Below are 21,388 nucleotides of genomic sequence, written 5' to 3' on the forward strand. Positions count from 1 at the left end.
CACTGCCATGGAGTTGATTCTTACTCATAGTGGCCTCCATTAAGTTTCCAAGGAAACCTAATCTTTATGTAAATCTTTACTGAAATAAATTGCCCTATCTTCCTCCTGTCGAGCAGTTGGTGGGTTTGAACTGCCAGCCTTCTCATTAGCAGTCAAATGCCTTAGGTGCTGCACCACCAGACCTCTTTATGGAATAATAGAGTATTTCAAAACATTTTGTATCTGACTCATTTCTCTTTGTCATCCTCTGTATTTTATTAGTTTGCAAGTCTTGTTCATTTTTCATTTTAGTGACTCTCACTTTCCCTCTTCCATTCCATTCCATTCCTAGACTAGTTCTCTTTACTTACTCCAACCCTTGGTGGTCTCTCTAAATAAAGATTATCTGTTCAAAGTTACTCCAACTTTAAACACTGTTATCACACTAAACTTCCTTTAATATTGCCATTCCACTGCATTTGTTTAACTACTGCATTATACCACTTTCCTTATGGGTATCATAAACAACTTGAATAAAAGCAAAGCATAATTTTGTCTTTCCGTGCAATTATCCAAATGATTAAGAATTTGTTTGAAGTAGTAATTGTTGATTGATTTTCTTCTTTATCTGAAGACTTCAGATAGGCAGCTGGTGGACTGAAGAATACAGGGACATATGTCACTGACCCCAGTGGTTAATATGGTTAATCTGACTCCCTAGTTAGTTTTCCCCTTTTCCTTTCACTACTTCTACTATCTTTTTCCTAGTGCTCAATAGAAGATGTCAGAGAAAAATTAAAAGTTTCCAAAATGACATTGGATTGAGAGCTCTAATATTCTATAAACCAGGTGTTGGCAAATCCTGTAGATCAAATACTGCTCATTTGTTTTTGTATAAACTTCCAAACTTAGGATGGTTTTTACATTTTTCCACGGTTGGAAAAAAACCAGAAGAACAATATTTTGTGACATAAATATGATGTGAAATTCAAATTTTAGTATCCATAAATAAAGTTTTATTGACACACAGTCACACTCATTTGTTTGCATATTGTTTAAGGCTGCTTTTGTACTACAATAGCAAGTTAGTTGTGACAGAGACTGTATGGTCACAATCCTAAAGTATTTACTATATGGCCTTTATCAAGAAAGTGTGACAATGCATGAGACACAATTATATTGTTCAAAGGAATTAGAAACAACCTCTTACAACACTCACTCTCTATTTTTAGTACATATCAAGATATTCTCTTGATCAGAAAAATTTGAATTCCTCCTCTACCCTACAAATTTAGCCCCTTCCCCTACTGACAGATTGAGATCCTAAAATTGCTATTTCCATGTCATTATATTTCTTTATAATTCAGTAACCATAGAATAGTACCCAACCTTTTTATTTGTCATTTGAACGCTCTTCACAATCATGCCCCACACCATATTTCCATATTGCTCTTCCTATGTTTTACTAAATACTTTATTCCAGGAAGCTTGATTTTTTTTTTTTTTCCAGCCATGCAAAAATATAAAAGCCAGTCTTAGCTTGTGGGTTGTACAAAAACAGATGGTGAGCAGGATATGGCCTGCAGACCAAAGTTTGCCAACTCCTGGTTGGTGACCAATCTATTTACTGCCCAAACACATCTAGCTTAGCTTTGTTTTGGTGTTTTTGAGTATTCTATTTCTGTGCCAAAAATACTGTTCTTCCTTCCTTTCTCTATGCAAGATCTACTTATCTTTCAAATTCAGCTCAATCTAATACCCTTGGTAAAGCCGATCCTGACACTCTATCTCAGAACTTCTAATATTTATTGTCTCCATTACTATGGTATATTCTAAGGATAATAGTTCTATATTAAAAGGTTCACTTAGAGTTTCATTAGAATTGGGAAGATTACTAAACCTGGATCTCTGCTTAGACAAGAGGCTCCCAGTAGTTCTGTGTTAAACTTCCTGATGGGCACAGGTGGGAAGTGGTTCTTGAGCCAAGTAGAAAGAAAAGAATATTGCCGATTGGCCACTGTAAGTCACCAAGACAAGTCCTAGATATCAGGCCTTCTAAGAATTTTCTATGGTAAAGTAGGGCTGGAAATCTTGATAGGGAGCTATCATCAGGCACTGCTATCCCATGGCTTATTCTCAAAGTGATGACATGCTACTGAAGAAAAGTTCTTATGTTGAATGATGCTCTGTAACCAACTGCTGAGTCATGGCTCATTACATGGAGTCAATTTCTCTAGCCTAGAGATAATTCATAGACTCATCCTAACCTTATTTTTATCATTAGTAATATAGAAAGCATCACTGCCAATTCAAGGTACTGTTGTAAAGAATATATTATGTATTTAGAGGAACAAGCACAGCTCCTATTACAACCAAGATTGATGGCCATGACTATTCCCAAGAGATATTGCTAACTCTCATGCTTGCAATTGCTTGGATATATGGAAAGCTCATCTCAGTAATTTTAGTTTTGAAAACTGAAAATAAGATGTAAGAAGAGAAAAAAAGCTACTAGGAGAAACTCCTTTGGAGAAAAGTGTTTATCATTTTAACCCTTAGAAATAGATAATTACATTCAGATATGTCCAGAGAGAACTTTTCTGAGATTTTAAAAAATAATGCAGTTGTTTTCTGAAGAAAAGGATTGATTTTATTTTTCTTATGATTTACTTTTCACATGAAATAGGTAAGGATTCAATAATACTTGATACTAGACTCACTGGAAAAAAAAAAGTCAGATAAGGAATTGAGAGGAGAATTAAGATAACCAAACCACAGCCTTCAGGAAAATAAAGCACAGTAGAAAGATAAAATAGAATACCAAATGAAGATCAATATTTAGGACTAAAGGAATTATAATTTTCTGTTTGTTGGTTTGTTTTTCTTTCTTTTAAACAAAGACTAAGTTGTATTTACTAAGGATTAGGTATTGTTCAAGGAATCCTGGCGGCACAGTTGTTAAGTGTTTGGCTGCTAACTGAAAGGTCAGCAGTTCAAACCCATTAGCCACTTAATAGGAGAAAGATGTGGCAGTCTGTTGCTGAAAAGATTACAGCCTTGGAAACTCTATGGGGCAGTTCTATTCTGTCCCATAGGTTCTCTATGAGTTGAAATTGACTCAATGGCAATGGGTCTAAGGATTTTTCAAATCCTTCATAAATTTTGGTTCATTGAAGCATCATGATACCTTCTAAGACAGTTATTATTATTATTATTTCCATTTTAAAGATGAGGACACTGACACCTAGTGTAGTGGTTAATACTATGCATCAACTTCTCTTCTTGTTGTTTGTTAGCCACCATCAGGTCAGCTCTGACTCATAGTGACTTTATGTACAACAGAATGACTTATAACTAGGTTTAAGTCCCAGCTGGCCCCACGAGGTAAAGTACAAAATGTGCCCCATGAAGAGGCTATACTTTAAAAGAACTGCTTGACTTTTCTAATATATATGAACAGAAACCTGGGGAATATGTGCAAATGGCTATTAAGGGTGTGGAATAGTGGTGCAAGAAACACAAAGATAGGTCAGTCTGAGTTTATTGATATGGGCCTACTAAGCACAGATTCTTCATTCAGTGTTTCAGCTTGAGAGGTTAGGAAAGGATCTAATAGTATATTTTCTTGGCTCACTGAAGCATGGATTAACTGGTGGCCTACACTAAACCAAGTTGAAATTTGAAATGTGCATTGGTATACTGTAGAAGAAGGTATTCACATGCTTAGGAAAACTGGCATATTAGAGTGTATTTATTATGTTGGACCCACAGACCCACCCATGGAGTGACCAGAGGACACATCTTTCATCACAATGGTGAAGAAGAAATTTGTAAAGGGAGCCCAATCATCTTACAAAACTTCTGTGGCTGCTATTTTATCTAAGTCAGATTTGATAGTGAGTGGGAACTACCCTACTGAATTAAGGCATATAACTACTATGGAGCTGGTTGGACCCTAGGATGGTAGGGACCAAGTGGCAGCACTTAATTGCCAAAGACAAGGTGGGCATATTACTATAATGGACAGTAGAATCAAAGCAGTGATCAGAATAGTCTGACTCATATTGAGTTATGGTATTGATTACTTTGTCAGGGTATCCCTATTAGTGAAACACATGGGAAATCTACTAAATATTTACTTGATACATATTAGCAGAAGAATTATAGGTCAAGTGAACATTAGTCTAACTAGAATTGCCAGAATAGAGAATCATACCCCAAAATTAATTCCTAGAGTTGAGCCAGTTTACAGACTTATAACCCCGTGAATGAAGGAGAGAACAGATCTCCTTGAAGATGGACACAATTACACTGCCAAAAATTTGTATTGTTAATCTTTCTCTCAGCTTTCCCCAAAGGGATCTACAGCTTTTTATGAGAGTGAATGTTTGCTGTGGAAAAAAGAAATAATCAGATTTTTCAGGGATTACTGGATACCAGCTCTGAACATACACTAATTCCAGAAGACCCAAAATGTCACTGTGACCCACCAGTCAGAATGGGGGAATATGGAGGTCAGGTTATTAATGGAGTCTTAGTTCATCTCATAATAAGTCCAGTGGGCCCCTGAACCCATCTTGTAGTGATTTCCTTAGTTCCAGAATGCATGATTGGAATACACATAATCCGCAACTGACAGAACTCCCACATTGGATCCCTGACAAGGGGAATAAGGGCTATTATGGTAGGAAAGACCAAGTGGAAGCCATTAGAAATGTTCCTACCTAGGAAAATAGTAAATCAAAAGCAATAGCACATTCCTGGTGGGATTGCAGAGATTACTGACATCATCAAGTTCTTGAAGGATACAAGGGTGGCGATTCCCACCATATCTCTATTCAACTTGCCTTTCTGAACTCTGAAAAAAACAGATAGATCTTGGAGAATGGCAATGGATTATCATAAACTTAACCAAGTGGTGACTTGCTGCTGCTGTTCCAGATGTGGTTTCATTGCTTGAGCAAATTAATACATCTCTTTGTACATGCTATGCAACTATTCAATGTCATACCTTTTTCTTCATACTTGTTTTGCAGGACCACCAGAAGCAGTTTGCCTTCAGCTGGCAAGGCCAGTAATACACTTTCACTGACCTACCTCAGGGGTGTATCAACTCTCCAGCACTGTCATAATTTAGTCTGCAGCGACCCTGATAACCTTTCCCTTCCACAAGACATCACACTGGTCCATTATATTGATGACATTATGATGACCTAATAAGGTAGAAATATCAATGACTCTAGACTTACTGGGAAGATATTTGCATTCTAACCAAAAACCAAACTCACTGCCGTAGAGTCGTATCCAACTCATAGCGACTCCTCCTTGGACTTCTGAGGCAGTATTACTATGGAAGTAGATTGCCCAACATTCCTTCTGAGAAGTGGCTGGTGGGTTTGAACTGCCAGCCTTCTGGTTAGCAGTCAAATGCCTCAGGCACTATGCTACCAGAGCTCCTATTGCATTCTAGAGGGTGGGAAATTAACACAACAAAACTTCAAGTGCTTTCTATCTCAGTGAAATTTCTAGTGGTCAAGTGGTATGAGGCATGTTGAAATATTCCTTCTAAAATGAAGAATAAGTTGTTACATCTTATTACCTTATTACAACTAGAAAAGAGACACAATGCTTGGTGAGTTTCTTTGGATTTTGGAGATAACATATCCTTCATTTAGGTGTGCTATTTTGGCGTATTTATCAAGTGACTTGAAAAGCTGCTATTTTTTAGTGGAGCCCAGAAAAAGAGAAGGCTCTGCAACAGTTTCAGGCCACAGTGCAAGCTAGTCTGCCACTTGGGTCATATGATCCATCTGTTATAATGGTGCTCGAAGTGTCAATAGCAGATAGAATTGCTATTTTGAGTCTTTGGCAGGCCTCTATTTGTGAATCACATTGTAAACCCTTAGGGTTTTGGACCAAAGACCTGTCATCCTTGTAGATAACTATTTTGCTTTTGAGAAATAGCTTTTGGTTTGTTACTAGGCCTTAGTAGACTGAATGCTTTAACCATGGGCCATCAAGTCACCATGTAGCCTGAGCTGCCCATCATTAACTGAATATTCTCTGACTCACAGACATAAAGTTGGAAGTGCATAGCAGCACTCTGTCATTAAATGGAAGTTGTGTGTATGAGATCAGGCTCAAGCAGGACCTAAAGACACAAGTAAGTTACACGAGGAAATAGCCCAAATGCCTATGTTCTCCACTCCTGTCACATTATTTTCCCTCTCCCAGTCTACATCTATGGCATCCTGTGGAGCTCCTTATGATCAATTGACTGAGGAAGAGAAAATTCATGCGTGGTTTAAAATTAAACCAAACCAAACTCACTGCCCTCGAGTTGAATCCAACTTATAGCAACCCCTCCTTGGGTTTCCGAGGTGGTATCACTATGGAAGTAGTAAGCACCACTTGAAAGTGGACAGCTTCAGCACTGCAGACTCTTTCTGGGAATTGCCCGAAGGACAGTGGTGAAGGGAAATCCTCCCAATGGGCAGAACTCGGAGCAGTTCACCTGACTGTTCACTTTTCTTTGGAGGAGAAATGGCCAGATGTGTGATGGTATACTAATTCATGGGCTATGGAGAATGGTTTGGCTAGATGATCAGGGATTTGGAAGGAATATGACTGGAATATTGGTGACAAGGTGGTATGGGGAAAAGTTATGAGGATAGACGTCTCTGAAAGGGCCAAAGAAGTGAAGATGTTTGTGTCTCATGTGAATGCTCACCAAAGGATGACTTCAGTAGAGAAGGATTTTAATGTCAGGGGAATAGATCATGTGTTTTGTCAAAACCAGTCATCTTCTTTCCCCAGCCATTCCTGCCATTGCCCAACAGGTTCATGAGCAAAGTGGACATAGTAGCAGCGATGGAGATTATGCATTGGCTTAGCAACATAGATTTCTACTCACCAAATCCAATTTGACTACAGTAACTGGTGAGTGCCCACTCTGCCAGCAGCAGAGACCAAAACTGAGTTCACTACATGGCATTATTCCTTAGGACAATCAGCCAGAAATCTGGTGGCAAGTTTATTATACTGGACTACATCAGTCATGGTAAGGACAGCATTTTGTCCTTACTGGGATAGATACATTCTTTGGATATGGATTTGTCTTCCTTGCATGCAACTATTCTGCCAAAACTACAATCCATGAACTTACAGAATGCTTTACCTACTGCCTTAGTATCCCACACAGCATTGCCTCAAATCAAGTGACTCACTTCACAGCAAATGAAGTGCAGCAATGGGCCCATGCTCCTGGAATTTACTGGTCTTACCATGTTCCTTGTCATCCTGAAGTAGCTCTGTGGGTCTGGAGCTCTTAGTTTCAAAGGGAGGAATACTCCCACCTAGAGACACAATACTGATTGCATTGAACTGAAATTTAAGAATGTCATCCAGTCATTTTGGGCACTCCATGCCTCTGGGTCAACAGGCAAAGAAGGGAGTTATTTTGGATCAACAGGCAAAGAAGGCAAATTGGCTAGTATGATTGATCCTAATTACCAAGGGGCAATTGGATTGATAAAACACAATGGATGTAAAGAAGAGTATATGTGGAATACAGGTGATCCCTTAGGGCATCTCTTAGTACTGTCATACCCTGTGATTAAAGTCAATTGAAAACTACAGCAACTGAATTCCAACATGGTGGAATGGATGGATACTTATGGGCTGGAACCTTCAGGAATGAAAATTTGGGTCACTCCATCAGTCAAAGAACTGTGATCAGCTGATGTGCTTTCTGAGGACAAAGAGAATATAGAATGGGTGGTAGAAGGAGGGAGTTCTAAATACCAGCTACCACCATGTGGCCAGTTGCAGACATGAGGATTGTAATTGGTATAAGTATTTCTTCCTAGTTTTGTTATATATGTGGGTGAATATATACACTTAAATGTATACACATATACATATGTAAATAAAATATTTTTGTTATCTTCCTTCCCATTATCCCATTACTTACAAAATATAAACTATAAGATATAAGCAAGGCTAATGCATATTCAGTTATACACATACTAGTTGTATCATGTTAGGCACATGTATGATTTTATAATTGTCCTTATTTAGAGATTATGTATAGTTTAAGTAGACCTGTACAGGTACAAAGTTAATAAGATGTAGACTGTGATGGTTATTAATATGTGTCAACTTGGCTAGGCCAGGATTCTTAGTGGTTTGGCAGATATTATATAATTATCCTCCATATTGTGATCTGATGTAAGGGGTGTTTCCTTGGGGGTGTAACTTGCATCCACTAAATATGCACATTCTGGCAAAGCTCATGCCTGCTTGATCTTGCATCCAATTCATCATCCTCTGACCTCCAGTTCTTGGGACGTGAGCCAGCAGCCTGCCACTTGACCTGTGGATCTTTGGATTTGCCAGCTCCCACAACCCCATGAGACAGAAGTCTTCCATCTGACCTATTGATTTTGGGTTTGTCAGTCCCAGCAACCATGTGAATTAGGAGAAGCTCCCAGCCTGACACCTGATCCACAGATTTGGGACTGGCCAGCCTCCACAACTTCATGAGGCATGTCCTTGAAGTAAATATCCCTCTCTATATTAACATACATATGTCAAACTGGTTTTGCTCCTGTAGAGAACCCAGCCTAAATACCTGGTGTTGTTAAGTAACTTGCTCAAGGTCACATAGCTAATGCATGATTAAGAAAGGATTCAAATTTAAGGATTAGGGCTCCAAAGCCAATCCCCTTGTACCTCACATGATTCTATCTGTTTTCTTTACACGGGCCTCATGGCTTTGTCACATCTCTTCTCTTTACACTTTCTGGGTTGTACTGAGAAATTTCATTCACTCAAATGTTTCAAATGTTTTGTGCTGCCTGGAGATCCCCAATTTATATTCACAGCCTTGTTATACATTTTAACCTATGACTGTATCTCCCCAATGGATATCTTTCATTATAAGTGCCTGTAACTTAATTTGTCCCTAACTAAATTCATCATCTTCCCTCAATCTGCTTTTCCTTCTTTTTCCCTAACTAAATGGTATAAACAGCCACTCAGGTGACCAAATTAGACATTTAGAGTCATTTTCATTAACTCCTTTCCAATCCTTGCTTTCAGTGGATCCCCAAATTCTGTAATTTTTGTTGCCAAAAGGCTCCTTTAGTCTGTTCTTATCTCCTGACTCTTATCTTCCACTTCTTGTATTCAGATTCCCTGCTCCACCAAGGTGAGTAAACTGTTCACTGCCTAAGTCACATTATGTTTTCCCACAGCTTTGTTTTCGCATATGCTGTGGTTTTACAGAAATGGCATGACTACTTATTTTTAGGAGCTCTGGTGGTGTAGTGCCTAAGGCATTTGACTGGTAACCAGAAGGCTGGTGGTTCAAACCCGCCAGCCACTCCTCGGAAGGAAGATTGGGCTATCTACCTCTGTAGAGATACCGCCTCAGAAACTCAAGGTGGGGGGAGGTCGCTGTGAGTCAAACTGACTTGACTGCAGTGAGTTGGGTTTTTAGTTTTTGATACTGCGCTTTGGGAGACTAGTGCTTTGTCATGAAGACAATGTGCCTTACAAGAACACCTGATTATATTTACAGTATTTTGTAGTTAAAATTGTTAAGTAGAAACACTGTTTACAAACATTGAACGTAATTTCTTTATCATGGATTACCCAGGCCCAGGACTTTTTTTTTAAAGATGAATGTGCCAAAGTGCCTGGGGGTTAGATGCTTAGAAGGTTAGGTTTTGGAATCAGACTATTTGATTCTAATCCTGACTCTGCCTTCTCCTGGCTTTGTGGCCCTGGGGAAAGAAATCACTCTTCATTGTGCCTCAGTGCCCTCATATGTAAAATGGTAAATAATGTTGTTGTTGTTACGTGCCGTCGAGTCAGCCCTGACTCACAGCGACCCCTCCTTGGGTTTCCGAGGCAGTATCACTATGGAAGTAGGATTGCCCAACCTTCCTTCCGAGGAGTGGCTGGTGGGTTTGAACCACGCCGTCTGGTTAGCAGGCAAGTGTCTTAGCCACTATGCTACCAGAGCTCCCACTAAATATGCTAGGTAACTAATAAATTAGATAAATACATAGATGATTGCTGGATAAATGTAATTTTTTTTTTTTTTTTTCAAATCTTTGAGTCCTCTATTTCTTGTTCTTTAATTAACAGGAAGTTAACAGAGATAGGGAGTTAAGGTTGGGAACAGGTTGGTGTAGAGGTTATGTATTAATTAACCATGTTGGGATATGTTGGAGAAAAAGTGCCATAGCTGGGAGATGGAAATGTGAGCTTGGAATTCAGGTGAGAAGTGGGCTGGAAATATGGATTTAGGAGTTACATTATCAATACGGAGTTAATATATGAAATCATACGAGAGAAGGAGAGCACCCAGAGAGGTGTTTAGAATGGGAAGAAGGCTGAGGGAAGGATATCTGGGCTCACCAACAGGTCCTAGGTGTGTAGAAGAAGTAAAGACAGGAAGAGGCAGGAGACCTGTGCAGCATTTGTATTAGCCTGTACTGGGTGCTTTGGTAGCATAGTGCCTAAGGCACTTACTTGACTGTTAACCAGAAGGCTGGAGGTTCAAATCCACCAGCCACTCTTTGGAAGGAAGGTTGGGCAATCCTACTTCTGTAGTGATACTGTCTCAGAAACCCAAAGAGGAGTCACTATGAGTCAGGCCGACTCGACAGCACATAACAACAACAACAACAACAACAACAACATACTGGGTACAGCACATAGCAGATGCCTGACAAGTGTTGACTGAGAGCAAATTTGTGCATAATCTGTGTTCCAGTCTTCATCCTGTTTTGTAGGATGAAAGTGAATAAAGAAGAGACAATTTCTCTTTGGAAGCAATTCATGTATGCTTAACCTAAGCCAGAAAGGAGCAGGAATCATAGGTTAACATTCTCAGGAAAAAAATTTCAATTGGAGTTATTTATAGGCCAAAGTCAGTGTCCAAATCTAGTGATATTTGAAAAATCATTTTTCAAGCCATGAATAAATGAATTAGTTCATTAAGCGAATGGAAAGACCTCTCTCTCTCTCTCTCTCTTTTTTTTGCAGATTTCTTTTCTTGAAAATTATTAAATTTCCATCTGTATTTCAGAAAGTATGTTTAAAACAAACATGGGTGAAACACATTTTTGGTAGCAAAAAATAGTGTGGCTGATTTTGCTTGCTATTGTAGTTTGTGTGAAAATTTATAGAGCAAATTAACTTTCCATGCAACAAATTATGCATATTTTGTTTCATGATATTGGTTGCAATCCCCTCAATGTAACAACACTCTTCCTCTTCTTCCTTGGATTCCCCCCTCCCCACCTGTTTCTATTAATCCTTCTTTTCTGCCCCTTCCTACCTTATGAACTTTGTTTTTGGACACATGCTGTCCTTTTGGGCGCCTATGGTTGATTCTATTGAGAAGTACATTCCTTCCTGGTGTTATTACTCACTTTAAACCAAACCCAACCCACTGCCACAAAGTCATATCTGACTCACAGCAACCCCTCCTTGGGTTTCCAAGGCAGTATCGCTATGGAGGTGGAGTGCCCAACCTTCCTTCCGAGGAGTAGCTGGTGGTTATAGGCCTCTATGACTGCAAGTTGATTCCTGGGGCTGAGTTCAGTTCCAGCCTTGAAGGTGTCTATGGCCACAGTCTTGGGTTCCACTAAGTCTCTAACAGATCTGTAAGTCTTGTCTTTTTCATATTTTTGAATTTTTTTCTATAATTTTTTTTTCTCCTTCTCTTGCCAGGACTTCCTATTGTGATCTTGATCAGATTGGTTAGTAGTGGTAGCTGGGCACCATCTAGTTCTTCTAGTGTCTTGGTTATGATGGCTGTGTTTCACATGGTCCATTAGTCCTTTGGCCTAATTGTTTCTTTGAGTCTTTGATTTTCTTCACTCTTCTTGGATCCAGACTAGGAGAGACCATTAGTTTCATCTTAGATGACCATTCATATGTTTTTAAGACCCCAGTAACTACTCTCTGAAGTAGGATGTAGAACATTGTCTTTGTGGACTATGTCATGACAATTGACTTAGTTGTACTCCAAGATTGTGGTCCTAAGTCTCCAAGACCAGTAAGTCATTCCTTCGAAGTGTGTGTTTAGTTATAGCTAAGAAGTTTTCAGAAGTTTGGCCCCTGTATGCACTACAATATCCTTGGATATATTTACTGGGCATATAAATAAATGTGTAAAAATATCCTTTGCAAAACCTGTACATACTCATGCATGCACTCCCATTCATCCTCACACATCTGTTCAGCTTGCATGTATCTACTTGTAGATATTGTTTGTTACTGTTATTGCAGGATTCTCTGTATTATAGTACTTACCTTTGTTTTATTTCACTCCTGTATACCTCACAGTGATTTCCTTTGCCAATGGTCATTTTGTGCTGTCCTCCCCCTTATTTTATATTGCCTTTTCCTTTCACTCCTTTTACTCTGTGTCTACTTTCTAGTTAGTGATTTATGATCTCTTCCCTCCCAACCCTCAAAAAATGTTACTGCTAAAACGGCAAGGAGGCCACATGTTCTGACCTCCTCTAACCCTCCAAGAGGAAGACAGGATTACCAGCAGTAACCCAAGGCCTATTCCTACAAGGCCAGACATGCTGCCTCTCTCCAGCCCTTTCACCAACCGTTCCTCCCAAAGCACCCACCACCTCTCCTCTGGGTTCGATAATTCACTGCAGTGGCCACACAGAACTCACGGATTACGGGGTTTATTAGGGAAGCACTCAAGTTCAGGAAGAATGCTCAGTCTCTCTCCCAGCCCACCGTCCCTCAGCCAGCAGTCTCTCACAGTCTCTTTCCCAGCAGTGCTGGTCCCTTGGTGTCTCGCTCAGCAACGCGTGTTTCTTGCATCTCTTTCCCAGCAGCATGAGTCTCTTTCAGGGGCGCGTGTCTCTTTGGGCAGCACGTCTTCCTCAACCAGAAGTCAGAGAGAGTTCTGCCTCCAGGAGGCCTCCTTTTGAGCCTGGAAGGGTGGTCAAACTAGCCAATCACAGCATCAGAACTCTAAGCACGTGAGAGAGAGTGGGAACCTCCCAGAACATTGTATTGTGCCACGCCCAACAGAAATAACCCAGGTGGATAGCTCTTCATTTGCTCATAGAAAATCCCACCTTGGAGTTTACAAAGACTTATGGGTAGGAAAGCCACACTAAGTAATTTACTACATTGCAATGTTTCTTTCTGTGTGTAAACTTTTTCTTGACTTTTTATAATAGTGATCTCATACAATATTTATCTTTTTGTGATTGACTTATTTAATTCAGCATAATGTCCTCCAGGTTCATCCAAGTTATGAGGTGTTTAGTGGACTCTTCATTATTCTTTAATAATGCATAGTATTCTATTCTGTGTATGTTCCATAGTTTATTTATCCATTCACCTAATGGTGGGCACTGTAATGGTTAAGGTAGTGTGTCAACTTGGCTGAGCTATGATTCTCAGTGGTTTGGCAGTTATGTATTCTGTTAGTTATGTAATAATGCAATCATTCTCCATAATGAGATCTTACATAACATGATTACCTCCATGATGAGATCTACTGTGAGCAGCCAATCAGTTGAAAGTGAGTTTCCTCAGGGTTGTGATCTGAATACAATAGATACGGACATTCTGGCAAAGCTCTCTTGCTTTTTTGGATCCTGTATTTGGCTAATTATCATCTGACCTCCATTTCTTTGGACTTGAGCCAGTGGCCTACTGTATTGCCTGCAGATCTTGGGATTAGTTAGCTTTCACAGCCAGCAACCTGTCATCTGACCTGCTGATTTTGGGTTCATCATCCTCTATAGCTACATGAGTCAGGAGAAGCCTCCACCTTGATGTCTGACCTATGGACTTGAGACTTGCCAGCCCCTACAACCAGGTGTGCCATTTCCTTGAGATAAATCTCTCTTTATATACACATTTATAAGCTTAACTGGTTTTACTTCTCTAGAGAAGCTACCCTATGAGAGGCACTTAAGTTTCCATCTTTTTGCTATTGTGAATAATACTGCAGTGAACATGAGTGTGCATATATCTGTTCATGTCTAAGCTCTTATTTCTTTAGGATATATACCTAGTAGTGGGGTTGGTGGAACACATGGTATTTATATTTCCAACTTTTTAAGGAAGCACCACACCATTTTCCACAGTGGTTGTACCATTTTACAATCTCACTAGCAAGATAACAGAGTTCCAACCTCTCTGCACTCATTAGCATTTGTTGTTTTTTTGAACTTTGCTATTCTTGATGGCATGAGATGATATCTCTTTTTTGTTTCTATTTTAGTCTCTCTAATGGCTAATGATTGTGAGGATTTTCCATGTGTTTATTGGCTGCCTGAATGCCTTCTTTGGTGAAGTGTCTGTTCATGTTCTCTGCCTATTTTTTTAATGGATTGTTTGTCTTTGTTGTTTAGGTGTTGACGTTTTCTACATACTTTAGAGATTAGTCTTGCCTGATATGTCATTGCCAAAATTCATTTCCCAGTCTCTTTTCACTCTTTTGGAGAAGTCTTTTGATGCACATAAACTTTTTAAATTTTAGGAGTCCCAGTCACTTAGTTTGTCTTCTGACGTTTATGCGTTTTTAGTTGTGTTTGATAGACTATTTATGGCATATATTAATAAATTAGAGCCCCTATGCTTGTACCTGATTTTTTCTTTGATGGGCTTTACAGTTTTATGCTTTATATTTAGGTCTTTTATCTATCTTGAGTTAGTTTTGGTATATGGTTTGAGGTATGGATCTTGTTTCATTTTTCTGCAAATGGATACCCAGTTTTGCCAGTACCATTTGTTAAAGAGACTGTGTCTGTTTTGGTTCGTGCTGCTCCAATAAAAATACCACAGGGGAAATGGCTTTAACAAACAGGCATCTATTCTCTTACAGTTTTGTAAGCTAGAAGTCCAAGTTCAAAGTGCCAAGCTCTAGGGGCTGGGTGAAAGCCCCTCAACCTTGGGCTTCAGCTCTGCCTCCTGGTTCCTGTCCACTAGGATTGGAGGCATCTCTTCACTCAGTAGCTGCTGGCTGCTGAGGCTGACAAAAAAGTGAAATGGCACAGTCCCAAAATTATCAATCCACATGGCAGGCCACTAATTCAAGTCCATTAACAGTCCTAGGATCAGCAGACAACATGGCAGGCTGCTGAATGATGACTCAGCTACATGCAGGATTCAAGTGTGCCAAAAGCTTCAAACCATTCCCAAACTTCTCCTTATGTACTGGAAGAAGACCACATCCCTAGAGCAGCTATTCAGCTGCTCATGGTAGATTCCACCATGGAGTTTATTGCCAGTCTTGTCATGGGGAACAATTACAACCAGGTGCCCAGGCACTCAAAACCAGGCCCAACCAAGTGGACACATAACCTTAAGTACCACAGTATCTTACCTAATTAATGGATTTTTGGCCTTTTGTTGAAGATCAGCCACCCATAAGTATATTTGTATCTGGATTCTCAATTCTGTTCCATCAGTCTATGTATCTGTTTTTGTACCAGTACAAGTCTGTTTTGACTACTGTGGCTGTATAGTAGGTTTTGAGATCTGGAATTGCAAGATTCCCTACTTTGTTCTTCTTTGGTTGTGATTTGCTTCTCTGAGGCCTCTTTCCTTTCCTTAAAAGTTGATGATTAATCTTTCCATCTCTTTAAAGAATTATGATGAAAGTTGAATCAGACTGCATTATATCTGTAAATCAGTTTGGATAGTATTGACATTTTCACAATGGTAAGTCTCCCTATCCATAAGCATGGTACGTTTTTTCATTTATGTAGGTCTCTTTTGGTTTCTTGCAGTAGTATTTTATAGTTTTCTTTGTATGAGTCTTTTATGTCTCTGGTTAGGTTTATTCCTAATAGTTCGTCTTTTGGATGGCTATTGTAAATGTTATTGTTTTCCTGATTTCCTTTTCAGAGTTCTCTTTATTAGGGTAGAGGAATCTGTCTGATTTTTGTATGTTGTTCTTGTATTCTGCCACTTTGCCGAATCCTTCAATTAGTTAAGGTAGATTTATTATTGAGTTTCTGGGATTTTTCTATGTAGAAGATCATATCATCTGCAAAAAGAGACAGTTTTACTTCTTCCTTATCAATTTGAATGCCTTTTATTTCCCTTTCTTGCCTTATTGTTCTGGATAGGTCTTGTAACACAGTGTTGAATAGGACTGGGGACAGAGGGTATCCTTGTCTTTTCCTGTTTGTGGTGGAATATTTTCAGTCCCTATTGAGAATTATGGCCACTGGTTTTGTCTATATACCGTTAATTGTATTGAGGATTTTCCTTTCTATTACTATTTTGCTGAGTTTTTTTTTTTTTTTTTTTATCAGGAATGGGTGTTGGATTTTAGCAAATGTCTATTCTGCAGTGACTGAAATGATCATGCAGTTATTTTCCTTTTTTAAAACATTTATGTGGTGGATTTCATTGATTGTTTTTCTAACGTTGAACAACCCCCAATTAATGGATGCTGGCCTTTGTTGAAGATCAAGCTTCTCATAGGTGGACAGATTTGTAGTATGAATCCCAGTTGGTCATGATATAGTATTTTATTTGATGTTTTGATATGATATTGGATTCTATTGGTTAGCATTCTATTGAGAACTTCTGCATTTGTATTCATGAAGGATATTGGTCTATAATTTTCCTTTTCAGTAGTGCCTTTGTTTGCTTTTAGTATCAGGGGTATCCTTGCTTCATAGAATGAATCTCAGATTATTCTGATCTTTTCTATGTTCTGGAATTGTATTTGTGGAATCAGTGTCAGCTTTTCTCTGGATGTTTGATAGAATTCTTCAGTGAATTCGTTGATGCCAGGACCTTTTGGTTTGTTGCTGGGAATTTTTTTAATGACTTCTTCAATTTCTTCTTTTGTTATGGGTCTGTTCAAATTTTCTATCTTTATCTGTGTTCGTTTGGATAGGTAGTGTGTGTTTCTAGAAATTTGTCTGTTTCTTCTAGGCTTCCAAATTTGTTGGAGTATAGTTCTTCATAATATTCTATTATTATCTTATTTATTTCAGTTGGTTCTGTTGTAGATTGCCCATTTCATTTCTTATTCATGTTATTTGCCCCCTTTTCTTTGTTAAATTTGCCAGTGGTCTGTCAATCTTATCAATCTTTTCAAAGAACCAACTTTTAGTCTTATTATTTCCATTATATTTCTATTTTCTGTTTCATTTATTTCTGCCCTAATCAGTTAACTATATATAGTATTTATTTACTGTTCTTTTTCTAATTAATGGAGTTGTTGGGTTAATGTGTTGATTTTCGTTCTTTCTTCTTTTTTGATGTATGCATTTTTTGTTGTAAGATAACTTCTGAGCACTGCTTTTACTGCATCCCCAAAGTTTTTCATTTTCATTTGATGCTAGGAAGTTTTTAATTCACTTTTTATTTATTTTATTACTCAGTAATTTTTGAGCAAAGTGTTATTCTGTTTCCATATATTTAATTTTTTTTTTTACCTTATTCTTCCTATTGATTTCTAACTTTGTAGCATGGTGATCTGAGAAGATGCTTCACACTATTTAGATGCTTTAAAATGTATTATGGCTTGTTTTGTGGCCTAACACATGGTCTTTTCTGAAGAATGATCTATGTATTTGGAAAAGAATGTATATTGTGCTGTTCTTGAGTGGAGTGTTCTGTATATGCCTATGAGGTAAAGTTGGTTGATTGTGTTGTTTAGATCAACTGTATCTTTGTTGAGTTTCTTTCTTCTTATTCAATCATTCATCAAAAGTCATACATTGAAGTTTTATTATTTATTTATTATCATGAAATTATCTATTTCATTTTCAGTTTTGTTAAAATTTTAATTTTGTATTTTGGAGTTTTTTTCACTGTGTGCATAGATATTTATTATGGTTATGTATTCTTGTTAGATTAACCCTTTAATAATTATATAATGTCCTTCCTCATCTCTTATACTGATTTTTGTCTTAAAGTCTATTTTATCAGAAATTAATATCATTACTCTTTCTCCTTTTCTGGTTGTTATTTGCTTGATATATGCTTTTCCATCCTTTGATTTTAGTTTATTATTATGATTGTGTCTAAAGTATAGGCAGCATATTAATGGATCATGTTTTCTTATCCATTCTGCCACTGTCAGTATTTTGAATGTTGCATTTAACCTATTTATATTCAACACAGTTGTCAATAGTTTTACATTTACTGCTGTTGTTTTGTTAAGTTTTTTTTGTGTGTGTGTGTGTGTGTGGTGCTGATGACTTATTTGTTCCATGTTTTTTCCTGAACTGAGTTTATTTTGTTTACAAATTTTCTTGTCATTTCCTTTACCGCTGGTGATTGTGTGTTTACTGAGTCTTTATGATCTTTTTTTCTTATTTTGGTTAGAAGGTTAATTAATATTCTTTTAGGTTACCCTGTAATTTATAATTTTCTTCCTAAGTCTAAAATGTCTATTTTATCTTGTTATCATTTTTGTTTTTTCTCCATTTGAAAATTGTGTATCTACATTATTTATTCCCACTTTTTGCTTTGTAATTGTTGTAATTTACAGATTGATGTGTCTGGTTCCCTATTTTCAGTCTTATCGGTTTGTTTACCTTTTAGAAATTCTTTATCTGAGTTGGTTTCTAGATGATGTTGTCATGTGTCTTAATCTCAGGGTGTTATCTGATGCTGTTGGTGCTCTATCCAAAGGATTCCCTTTAATATTTCTTTTAAGATTGGTCTGGTTTTTACAAATTTCCTTAATTTCTGTTTATTTGGAAATGACCTAATTTCACAGACATATTTGAAGGATGATTTAAATGGACACATAAATCTTGGTTGGCAATTTTTTTTTTTCTCTCAGGGTTTTATATATGTCATCCCATTGCTCTCTTAGGGTTTTATATATGTCATCCCATTGCCAGCTTGCCTGCATTGTTCCTGCCAAGAAGTCAAAGCTGCTTCTCATTGGTTCTCTTTTGTAGGTAACATTTCATTTTTCTCGGGCTACTTTCAGATTCTTTCTTTACCTTTGGTTTTGGAAAGTTTGATTATGATATAACTTGGTGATTTTCTTTTTGGATCTATCCTATTTGCAGTTCAGTTTCTTGAATGCATATCATCTCATTCTTCCTGATATTAGGTAAGTTTTCTGCCAACAAATCTTTGACAATTTTCTTTGTGTTTTTGTTTGTTCGTTTTGGTCTCTTTCTCTTCTGGAATTCTGATCACTCATAAGTTATTCCTATTGAAAGTGTGCCTCATAATTCTTAGGCTTGCTTTATTTTCTTCTTTTAATTGCTCCTCAAACAGATTAGTATTAAGTGATTTCTCTTCAATTTCATTGATTCTCTCTTCCATCGATTCATTTCTCCTTCTTTGCCCTTCCAGTGTGTTACCTATTTCTGAAATTTTAGTGTTAAACTGAATTTCTAGTTGCTGTTTGTGTATGCTGCCTAGTTGTCTATTTATTTATCATTTTATTTTTGTATTGTTTTCCTGAATTCTTCTAGAGTTTTGTCTGTATTTTCCTTGATTTTGTTTATGATTTCTTTGGTGTTGCTTTTGTTTTCCTTGATCTCTTTCTTAATCCACCAAAGGGTTTTAAATATAATTCTTTTGAATTCTTTTTCAGGCACTTCCAATACCATTTCTTCATCTGGAAGATTTTCTGGCTTTGTATTTTGTTTACTTGCTTGAGCCATCTTGTGCTGTTCCCTCCCTCTCCTGGGGGGGATTTGAAATTGTAGGAGCGCTAGTGGCAAAGTGCCTAAGGCATTCTGACTGCTAACCAGAAGGCTGGTGGTTCAAACCCACCATCCACTCCTTGGAAGGAAGGTTGGGCAATCTACTTCTGTAGAGATACTGCCTCAGAAACCCAAGGAGGGGTCACTATGAGTTGGATCTGACTCTACAGCAGTGGGTTTTTACTGTTTCTGAGACATTGTGGTATTATTGTACATATTTATTGATTGTATGTTGGTTTGCTTCCACTTGATTTTATGTTTTTTTGTTTTGTTTTAATATATCTGGGTGTGGGTCAGGTGTGTTATTCTGGTCACTAGTTTGGCAGTACTAAGACACTCACCACCTGTTTCTGGATGTATTTGATAATGGGCAGGAGTGTGGATGTGAGTCTCTGATTACTGGTCATGTATAGCAGCTGAGGGCAGGATGTGTGGGTGCTGGCTGCCACCTGTTGTTGATCCTGTGGTGCTGAGAGGGTGGTGGCACTTGCCCAGGGGATAGGGTGGCAGGGGTGGTAGGTATGGCTAGTTTGGGTTGCTGGACTCATGGAGAAAAAAGGAAGAAAGAAAAGGTGGGGGGAGAAGGCATAAGAAGGAAAAAGAGAGAAAAAAATTGGAGAAGTGGTTAGGAAAAAAAATGTAGTACAGCACTAGCATAAGTGCAAGCTGTCAAATAAGGAGGCAGTAGGAGTGCAGTATCTGCTCTATGAGTGTGCATGCTGCCAGCCACAGAGATGGTGGGAGTGCAGCGTCTGCTTCAAGGGAGTGCATGTCACTGACCACAGAGATGGTGGAAGTGCAAAGCCTGGTCTGTGGGATCATGTGTCACTGATCATGGAGGCAGCAGGCATGCAGCATCCAATCTGACAGAGTGCAGTGATGGGAGGGGATGCCATGCCTCTGGTTGGCAGGAGGTTGTGCACAGTAAGGGATGAGAGCACACTTCTCAGGTCATGGGTCACTGACAGAGTTGCTGGTAAACAACTGTGCAAGTACAGCCAGTTATCTGTTTTCTGCTCTGATTCAGTACAAGGCAAGACACCTGAAGTCCAGTGTCTCTAGCCACCACTCCATGGACCCTCACTATCACATGGAACCCACACCCAAATGACCAGTGACCACAGCTTCATCTAATTCTTTATTGTTTCCTTTGATGTTCAGGGTTCCAACATTCCAACCTATATCCAATTCACTTGTTCTCTTGGGTCTTTGTTGTAAGAGGGATGACAGAAGATTCCTGACTAAGCTGCCATATTGGACCACCTCTTGCCTGACACTTACTTAACCCCACTATTCTCCCCATAAACCTTGGGGGAACCTAATAATTATCATAATAGCCAGAGTTATGTACCGGGGGCTGTTCTAAGCCCTCTAATACATGTCATTCTGACAACAGCAGATGAGAAAACAATTTCAGAAAAACAAATTACTTTGCTCAAAGTCATACAGCAAAGACATAGGGTCAGAATTAAACTTCAAGCAGTCTGACTCTAAAGTACTCTTAGTTGCTCTTCTACAAACCAGTTTCCATTGAGTTGATTCCCACTCCTGGAGACCCCATGTGTGCCAATGCAGAACTATGGCCCACAGAATTGTCAATGGCTGATTTTCAAAAGTAGATTGATAGGCTGTTTTTCTGAGCCACCTCTGGGTGGACTCAAACCTCCACCCTTCTGGTTAGCAGCTGAACATCTTCACCACTT

At 38.5% G+C, this 21,388-nt stretch overlaps 1 protein-coding gene across 1 annotated transcript in view; it reads right to left on the reverse strand.

Moving 5' to 3' along the window:
* The window catches only part of RALYL (RALY RNA binding protein like), a 191,283-nt gene that overhangs the window by 127,564 nt on the left and 42,331 nt on the right, over positions 1-21,388 (reverse strand). The gene's annotated exons all lie outside the window — the stretch shown is intronic.

The sequence above is a fragment of the Orycteropus afer genome, unplaced genomic scaffold, assembly GCF_000298275.1.
Source record: "Orycteropus afer afer isolate SDZICR_OR568_19922 unplaced genomic scaffold, OryAfe1.0 scaffold00580, whole genome shotgun sequence".
NCBI classification, from domain to species: domain Eukaryota; kingdom Metazoa; phylum Chordata; class Mammalia; order Tubulidentata; family Orycteropodidae; genus Orycteropus; species Orycteropus afer.